Source organism: Squalius cephalus (genome assembly GCF_949319135.1).
Source record: "Squalius cephalus genome assembly, chromosome: 9".
Classification (NCBI taxonomy): domain Eukaryota; kingdom Metazoa; phylum Chordata; class Actinopteri; order Cypriniformes; family Leuciscidae; genus Squalius; species Squalius cephalus.
The window spans coordinates 25,252,983-25,260,645 of record NC_137130.1 but is presented as its reverse complement, the minus strand read 5'-3'; positions in this window follow the sequence as shown (position 1 = coordinate 25,260,645).

Genomic DNA, 7,663 nt, shown 5'->3' with positions numbered 1-7,663 from the left:
AACAGCTTTTAACAGTCCAGGCGGAGATGCGGCTGTGATAATGAACTGATTCATCGTCACAGCATGTGCTAATGGCTTACTAAAGAGGGCCACTGAGACAGAGTTGTGGAATGACAGTCTTTTAAGGAATGATGAAAGGATGTTGCAGTAATCCTCTGGTGTCCACTAAATCATTAAACTGAGGTAGATTTAACCACAAACTGACTATATCCTGTAGCAGTAGGCTGAGGGCCATTGCTAATGGGGTGAAAGGTGGGAATGATTCTAGGGGCCCACAGATCCAAGTATGCCACAATATTTCCAGCAGGATCCTTTAGGATTGCAAATTACTCAACTTTTTATTTCCTACTTGCTCACACTGTCCCTTCTGACCAATATCTTATATTAAATATTAGGACAAAATATGACTTTTAGATGTTTATATATTTTGCTTAATTTACATAAAATCACATATTACACTTAAAGGGATACTTCACCTCTGGGAAGATGAATGTGTATTTAAAATAGGTCATTTAAGTAGAAGAAATGTGAATACATTTTTTTATTTGGAGCTTTCTAGACTGAGAAAACCCAGAAAATGTATTTTTGGCTTATGTGGATGAAAGACAACAACTCCCAGAATGCACTTGCTTCGCTGCCTTATGGGCCTTTCACACAGGACGCGGTATGCGCGGCGCTTGCCGCTGGGTTCAGCGTTGCCCTTCAGATACAACGCGATTTATATACTTTAATATCTGAATCAAAACAAGAATCATGAAGTCAGCTCTTTTTTAGAATAAAACATTTATTCAAACATTAATCCTGAAACTAAAAAACAAATTATATACTAGCCGTTCATCCATTTTGATTTCCGTGCTTGTTTGGATCCCCCGATTCTATTGGCCGCGCTGGTAATCGTCACAGAGCGCAGCGGCAAAAGTTGAACTATTTTGAACTTTGACCGCGGCGTGCGCGTGAGCACGCCAATGATGCGCACCGCTGCGCTTGCGCTTTGGTCGACGCAGCAACAAAACGTCCTTGCGCGGCGCAGGCCATTGAAATGAATGGGTTTTATAGCGCAGCGCCGCGCATACCGCGTCCTGTGTGAAAGGCCCATTAGGAGGCCACGTCGCCTACCGGTAAGGGAGCGCAGTTGAAAACAAACAACAAGGCTAGCCTACGTGATGAGTTTGCCAGGGATTTAGAGATAGCCCAAAATGTCCGGGATTCGGCTTTTGCGTTCTACAGTCGCCATTCATTCATTATGTTTACTGTGGCGAGCAGGACGAGGCTGACGGCCGCGGGAGAACGGCGCGAGCCCGGTGGCGTCATTACTGAGACGCGCCGGGTCTCGCATCTCTCACGGAGGAGCGGGAATTTTCTTAGCAATGGTAAAACGCACATCAACCGATCACTTGTTAAGCGTTCATGTAAACACTACATTCAGATTCACCAATCGGAATGAATTCAGTTAGATTGAAACAAAAGCTGTGCATGTAAACAATGAATGGCGACCGCAGAAAGCAAAAGCTGAATCCCGTACATTTTGAACGATCTCGACGGCCGGACAAGTCCGGGAAAAGGAGGATGGTAACCCCTACTTACTCAGCTTTCTCCTACTATTCAGCTTTCTCCACAGAACAAGAGCCTGCTAGCTTAGCTTCCAAAGAAAGACGGCAGACACTGTGTACATTCTGTGAGTGAGATCCCACCCTGTATGGGCGGGCTGAAAACATGCGGAACTACGCCATCTACTGGCTGTAGTCTTTAGCCTCTGGCCAGAAAATCCTCCGATGACGCAAAATGACGATTTTTGCGTCATCGGAGGAGTTTTTCCAGACAAAAAATACATAAATCTCTCATCTCAGGGGGATATGAGGGTGGAAAGCATGGTAATTCGAAAATACTACAGGTTTTCTACTAATACAAAGCTTAATGCTAAATCCTGAAGTATCCCTTTAAAATTAAAATTACAAACACTGATTTGAGCTTTTTGCATTCCCGATGTGTTACATTGATTAAAGGGATAGTTAACCAAAAATTTTTAATTCACGGAACAGCGTCTGCTCTCGCGTCAACACTCAACACAACACGCATGCATCGTGGTGCTTTCATGAACGGGCGTTGGAGATTCATATTTTGTTAATAAAGATGTAAATTACGTTTTTTGCACTAACAAAGCACCCGCGTTGGTTCAAAAAATTGAGGTTAAACCACTGGAGTCACATGGATTACTTTAATGATGTCTTTACTACCTCTCAGATTTAATTAAAAAGATCTTCATTTGTGTTCTGAAGGTGAACAAAAGTCTTGCAGGTTTTGGAGTGAGTAATTAATGACAGAATTTTCATTTTTGGGTGAACTAACCCTTTAATAAAGTGTGTCCTGGCATCCCAATAATTCACTAAAAGTGTAAATGTTTCAGGTCTCAAGGTGAGTGATTTGAAATGAACAGTCCTTCAATCTACCCTACAGTATGTGTTTGTGGCTCTCAATATGATGACACTGCAGAGAAAGAAATTACAGAAATTTACAGTATTTGCTCAAACTTTGTAGCCTGGGAAAACCCAGACAACTTCCGGCAAATTTAGATTTGCTCTGCAAGTACCTGTAGTCTGGCAAAGAGCTCATTCAAGCCCATTTCTAATCCGTCGAAATTGCGGCAATCAGAAATGTTGGGGCGGGCTTTACACGATGACGATCGCTCTGATTGGTTTTAGGTCTATCCAATCGCGCCCAGAGGCATTTGAGCGACGTCCGTTCAACTTTTAAATGCATTATTATATTCAAATTGCAAACACATGAGGACAGTCTCCATGAAAGACCCACTGGCAGATGAACGTGCTACTACATTTCTCTCCGAAACGGTAGGAAATTAAATTAGATTTAATAGAGGATTTTAACTGTGACAAGATGATTGACAGCTAGGGCAGTTTACATGACAGGATGCACGCGACAGATCTGTCTGATAAAGATGACGAAGTAGTATGTCCCAAAACTTGCCTACTTTTTTGCTACACATTCAAAAGTAAATACCTTTTCTTCACAAAAAGAGTACATACTTTTATGGCATATTACATATGGCATGGTGTAACTTAGGCGAATTGGGACGCAGCATATGGCTTTACACGATGATGATCGCTCTGATTGGTTTTAGGTCCATCCAATTGCGCCCAGAGGCATTTGAGCGACATCCGTTGGTGACGCCCCTTTGGAAATTAGTTATTAATGAAGCTTTACCAGACCATAACTCAGTTACTACTGAGAATGGTCTGGTTTTAACCAGGCTACACAATTTGTGTAAACTAAATAAAACAGTGGGAGGTGTTCAGATATGGAGAAAATAATTAAAATGAGAAAAACTTAAATGAGAGGAAATCGTGAGAAACATATAGTTTTGTAATATTGTAATATTGATAGAATCTGAAAATTGCTCAAGCAGGATTTGAACTCATATAAGCATATAAGCGCCATGTGTTGGAGCACGTGCACCATCCACCAGACCAGATCTCTGTCTAAACTTGCCTTAAAAAAGGTTAGGGGCCTAAAGAAATATACAGTCAGGAGGCCCAGACATCCTAGCTACCGTTCCAGATGGGCTACATCTACAGTACTAACGGTTTCCTTCCAGGCCTGGGCCGTGGATTGACAGAGACAGACACAGACAGATCGACCGGGAGAGAGAGAGACTACTGTGGGATAGATGACAGTAGGATGCTTTCCCTCCCTTCATCCATGTCAGCCTGCTGCTGCTGAAGCGTATAGTGTGTGCACTTGCGCACACTTTCCGCTAGCTTGTCCCCATCTCCGAGCAAGCACCCTCTAATTAGGGCTGCGGGCAGGCCTGCAGTCTTTGAAGCTTGCAGCAGCACCGCAGCAGCTCGCCACAGCCGGGGTGACAGCGGCATCCCACAGAAGATCACGAGACAAACCCATACAACATGGACACGCAGGATCTGTTCTGTCTTTTCCTCACCGTTCCCCCCTCACGTCATTGCGCAATGCTCTCCCTCTCACCTTTCTGTCCTTCACTCTTCTGTCCTCTCCCTCACTTATCATCATTCTTTCATTTTTTCCTTCGCGTCCTGCGATTGTAGTACCACCTTTCAGAACAAAACAAGGGATGCGTCTCGCATATTTTCAATAGATCCACGAGTTTCATGAAGATCTGATCTCTTTCAAGCACAAAAACACTGACCATGGCAGGAATGGCAACAATTAAACAAGCTTGACAGCTTCTGTCATAATATCAAACTTAATATTTCACTCATTTGTGTTCTTGCCTTTTTCCTCGTCTTGCCTCTCAGCAAAAATTGAGGCCTAAAATCAAGGTTAGGCTCTATGTCAATACTGGGCACTGAATGTTGATGTTTACCTTCATTTTAGCTGTTTAATCATATTGTCACAGCCTATTTAAAGGAAACAGGCTGTTAGCCAGTACACAGCTGGCAAGGGCAATAGCGGTATAGTAAAATATAAATATAATAAGAACGTTTTTGAGCTGGTGAATCCATTCTGAGCAGTGAAACATCACCACAGTGACCACAGCTGTGGCATGCGTGCAGGAAAAAAAGCAGCCTAGGCCTCTGAAGCCTGAGAGAAGAACCCAGTAGGACCAATAAACAGGCAGAAATGTGCAGCATGTGCCATACTTCATTTTAAACGCTGCCATTAGCATGGATTCCTCCACAGCCATCACTTACGCACACAGAACTGGACATCATCCTCACATAATTGCCATCTTTATCGTTATCAATATTTATTGTTATCAGATTTGACTTTTCTGAGTTCTTTTAGGATAGGCCACAATCAGAGCGACATCTTTACCTGAATTCTGGTTGACAAGCAATACATTTGAATTAGATTTATAAATGTGCTGCATCAGTTGATAACAAAAATTATTTAATCCCACAGTTGAAAGAAAGCTTTAACAGAGGTTATTCTAGAAACAGAAACACTAAAACCCACCTTTCATTTCATCATCTTACAATATATTTAGCCAAGAGTAAAGGTCACCACAGCCATGGAGGTGAGTGAGGTTTAAGCTCAACCATAGAAAAAAAGAAGAAAGCGGTTTCAGGTCGGTTATGAAGGTAAAGAGAAACATAGAGGGGGGAGGTCCCACAGGCTGCTATTGATGCATTGAGTTATTCAGGGCTCTTGACTTTAAGCCTCAATTACAGCCATTTGGCAGGAGCACTAACGTGTGGAGACGCGGCTGTGGCGAGTTCGGTCCACACTGCCCGACCCTGTGCCTGTCCCCTGGGCAGTGCTTTGTTTTTTTAGCAGGCGGCTTAGCTCAGTCTGCTTTTAGCCTCTGCTTTTATACATCTCTGGTATTATTTTTTCCCTGCTTGCTCCAGCTGTGACTGCCCCAACCACTCCTCGTGCTTCACTGCATGTGGAGGAATGGAGTAATCGGACATTGACGCTGCACAGCTCCTTGCATGCATGAAAGAATTCTGTGACATCTCCTGTCTCTGGTCCAATCAAAACAGAGGCCTCCAGAGTCTTCAGTCGTCATGAGTGCTCAGTGAAGTTGGGATTCAGGTGCCTTTAACTGAAGTTGTGTCCCAAATGATGTACTGCACTGTGCACATAAACTCCACACTGTGTCATCTAGTGTACCTGTCTCAATATTGGCGTTTTTCAGTGTGAACACACAGCCAGCACATCTTATGCTACAATATGGCATAGAAAAAAATGTCCCTTCAGGGGTACAACAGCTTGTCACTAGGGCAGTACCCTCGAATGGACATCTTTGAAACTTGTTTAACCCTAAAAGGTACATGTTAGGATGTTAGTAAGTGCACATATTACCACTTTAAGGTACTATGCACCTTTTATGGAAGGGATGTCCAGTCATTTTCCTGCAACACAACTGACTGTAAGTTTCTATAATTCCTGAAGACCTTCACTAGTTGGTTCAGGTGTTTTATTAGGATTGGACCGAAACTCTGCAGGATATTGCCCTTCCAGCAGGATTGGATACCCCTGTTTTAGGTATAGATAAGGTACAAAGTTGTCCCTTTAAGTGTAACGCCCAAGTGACAAGTTTTTTGCAAAAAACAAGTCTGGGAGTGATTACATGGAAAATCGCCTTCAGCTTCCACCGAAGGAAGAATGAGTGGAGTATGGAGGCTGTTAAGACCCTATGAGGTTTATCATGCATGGTTCGAGGGCGCTGTCCCTCTTTCCCCTGAAGTTGTTATGGACAGCAGGAAGCGGTGAGGGAAAAAAAGCTGCCATTACCTTGAGGGGAGTGAAAGAGCGGCTCACAGAACACAGAATCCCACCACAATCCACAAGAACGCCATTCCGAAGGACGAAAACAACTAAAAACAGAGTTGTTTACCAGTTAATAGTGGAGAAACACCAAGTTGCCCATGTTCTTTCTCTCTCTCTCTCTCTCTTTCTCCTCCTCCCCTTCAGCATTCGCTCTCCCTGTCCCTCCTGCACACCCTTTGTTGGTTAGTTCCGTGGGTAGCCCTGGTGCCCATGTGAGAACCCAGCAGACCCAGTTCACTCACCCCACTGACAGCAGATGAAAGGCTCCCTGGCTGGCATTATTTGAAAGGCACCCATCTCCCTCTGTTTTGGCCCGGGTGTCCTCTTATTTCACAGGACAAATTAATAACTCTGCTACATCAATGGACTCTTGCTAAAAGAGCCTGGGCTGGCGTCTGAACCACTGCCATCGCCCGGTTGACGGGGAACAGCCACTGATGTGCTGCCTTTAAGGACGTGGGCTCTTTTCTTGAGGGCAGAAGGGATTTCTGACTGGATCTGACCACTTCTGAGGCATTGTCAACAGCCAAGTTCAATAAGCAGGCCTGCTAGGAGCCATGTCTTTATTTACGTCCATCAAAGGGAAGAGGACACGCTCCGTGGGATCCACACGCTCTGTAATTGTGTCTCTGTGATCTCCAGAGTCAAGATGCAAAAATTTGAAAACAAGTTCATCCATTGCATTCCATTTATGCATGCTGGTACTGCTTAAGCGTACCTGGATCTCACGAGGACTTGTGCATCAGTAGATAAAACCATCTATCTGTGAAAGGTGAGATAGTGGAACTATGTTACCTAGTTTAGGGAAGAGTTTTGCAAAAGTTCTTCAACACTTTAGTAACTGTAACTGAAGTGATTATTTCATATTAAGAATATATATTTAGATTAATCTGTTACAGGGTAGCCGGGTGACTCAGTGGGTCACACTGTTGCACACAGCCTGGGACTCCAGGAGGCTTTTCTGTGTGGAATTTGCATGTTCTCCCCATGTTGGCATGGGTTTCCTCCAGATACTCCTGTTTCCTCCACAATCCAAAAAGATGTGTGTGTTAATGTGTGTTTGTCTATGTGTGTTAGCTCTGTGATGGACTGGCCATCCATCAAGCATGTTTATTGGTCCAGTTAAGGTAGAAAAAAGGTAGAGTTTGACATTAATAACCATTAAAGGCTTTAAAACGACTGGCAGGAAAGGAATAGAGGAGGAGAGATAATGAATGAAGAAGGGAAAGAACAAACTATTGAATGAATAGTTAGAGGAACATATACTAGGCCATGATGGTGGGAATGAGGGATGGGTAAGATAGCCACATGGTTTCACACTGACCTGTACCAAGTGGTCAAGGTGACAGTTACTTTGATTGAAAGAGTGACAGTAGTGTTTTCCTCACCCGCTCAA